General features: G+C 35.4%; 1 protein-coding gene across 1 annotated transcript in view; it reads left to right on the top strand.

The window, feature by feature from the left end:
- Nucleotides 1-2,061, top strand: part of LOC106457020 (membrane metallo-endopeptidase-like 1) — a 104,207-nt gene that overhangs the window by 95,682 nt on the left and 6,464 nt on the right. The window lies entirely within an intron of this gene.

Here is a 2,061-nt window from a genome sequence, read left to right as displayed (position 1 = left end):
GATTGTACACAATATTTAGCTTCTCAGAATCTTGCATTTCGTGGTCATACTGAAGACATAACCTCAAATGAAAACCCTGGAAATTTCCTGTCACTTTTGCAGTTTTTAGCAAAGTATCAGTAATGAGAGAGTATTTAGAGCATGTTAAAAACAAACAAACAAGAGAAAGATAAGATGTTGACGTTTGTTTGTTTTTAACATGCTCTAAATACTCTCTCATTACTTATACTTTGCTAATAACTGCAAAAGTGACAGGAAATTTCCAGGGTTTTCATTTGAGGTTATGTCCTCAGTATGACCACGAAATGCAAGATTCTGAGAAGCTAAATATTGTGTACAATCCAGCAGCCGTCGCGGTACATCTCTCCATTTATTTTTTCTTGCTGAATTTGCCTTTGCAGCTCTTCATCAATGCCACTTTGAAGACGAATTCGGCGCTCAGTTTCTTTCAAAGCAGCAAATGACTCACGATGACTGTTACTATTTTCATGGGCATTTAACTTTTAATTTTTTTTTCCACTTAGAGAATCCACCCTGTGTTTTGAAAGCAGACCGACTATTGGATGTCATACATGCCAGATGAAAAAAGAAGACAACAAAAGCAGTATGCTGCTTTATGTAGAGGTGAATACACCAACCAGGAACGATTGACCTCTTGTCCATTCAGAAGGCGTCGTTTGAACCAAAATGCAGTCATAGAACGCCCATCTTTGGCATCAAATGGACCTTCTTTATGTTGAAATTCATGTGCTTCAACTTTAACAATCTCTGTGCGATGTCCATGTGTTACAATTGTTGAGCCTGTTGTATCAAACTTCATAAATCCAATATCCCTGTGTGTTAAAATATTTATTAGGTCATCCTCTTTTAGCTTAGCAACATTATTCTGTGGATTTGTTTCTGACAAAGTGGAATCCTCTTGTTTATTATTATTGTAGCTTTCAACAGGACAGAGAACAGTTTCTTCATTGTTTTCTTTTTCAAATGAAATAGCATGTTCACAATCGCTTTTTACAATTTATGTAAGGGAAGCGGCTTTTCATGTCCTAAGATAATCTTTCTTTAATCATAATTTTACATAACTTCCGTCCTGGGGACGGATACTCCTGCTTCTACTAAATACTAGATGTACAGAAACAAACTAGTTAACTTTAATTAGTTAAGTCTGTGAACTTCATTAAGTTTTGGTTGTCTATACTGTATATCTCTAGCTTTCGCAACAATGTTACTGAGGCGGATACAATTCAATGATGAAACAAAACCGTTACGTTTTATAGTATCAAATATGATACTACATCGCTCGGCAGCAAAGATAAAACAAATAAAATACAAGTGTTATATAGGGGGAAAACGAAGACAATTATAATTTTACACCTGTATACTGGTTAATTCTAGGTTGTTGTTTTTTTCAATAAGGAAATATTCTTTGATTTTTCTTCTATTTGTATTATTCTCTCCGAAAAAAAAACAAGTGTTTATTTTGAGCCATGTGCTGAAACATAAGGGAAGGTACTTTTTTGTGTGTGTTCGCACACAATTTTTGACAAGGGCATTTCAGGATCCTTGTATTAAATTACTAGGTCGTCAAGAAATTAATGTTGCTTTTTTTTAGATGAACAACCCGAACAGCGTATATATCAAAACAAAATATTTATTAAATGAAATAGTCTCCATTCTTATCGATTATGATTTTCCATCTTACAATCAGGTTGTTAATGCCCTGATTAAGGAAATCACATGGCTATGAAGCAAAAAAACATGTCGATATCCTCTTTAACACCTTCCACACTTGCATACCTTTTCCCATTAAGATGATGTTGCAGCGAACGAAAAAGAATGGTATCTGATGGTGCTATATTTGGAAAATATGGTTTGTTTGGGAGAACTTCTCAACCCAACTCCATGATCTTGTGTTGCGTCAAAAGTGCCACATGTGGAAGTGCATTGTTGTGGAGAAGAAGAACACCTTTCCGATGACGAGTGAAGGACGTTGCTGATGAAGGGCTTGATTTAAACGTTCCAGTTGCTGACTATACATATATCTCTGCATTGATAGTTCGC

Source organism: Limulus polyphemus, unplaced genomic scaffold (assembly GCF_000517525.1).
Source record: "Limulus polyphemus unplaced genomic scaffold, Limulus_polyphemus-2.1.2 Scaffold282, whole genome shotgun sequence".
Lineage (NCBI taxonomy): Eukaryota > Metazoa > Arthropoda > Merostomata > Xiphosura > Limulidae > Limulus > Limulus polyphemus.
This window is presented reverse-complemented; position numbering and strand designations above follow the sequence as displayed.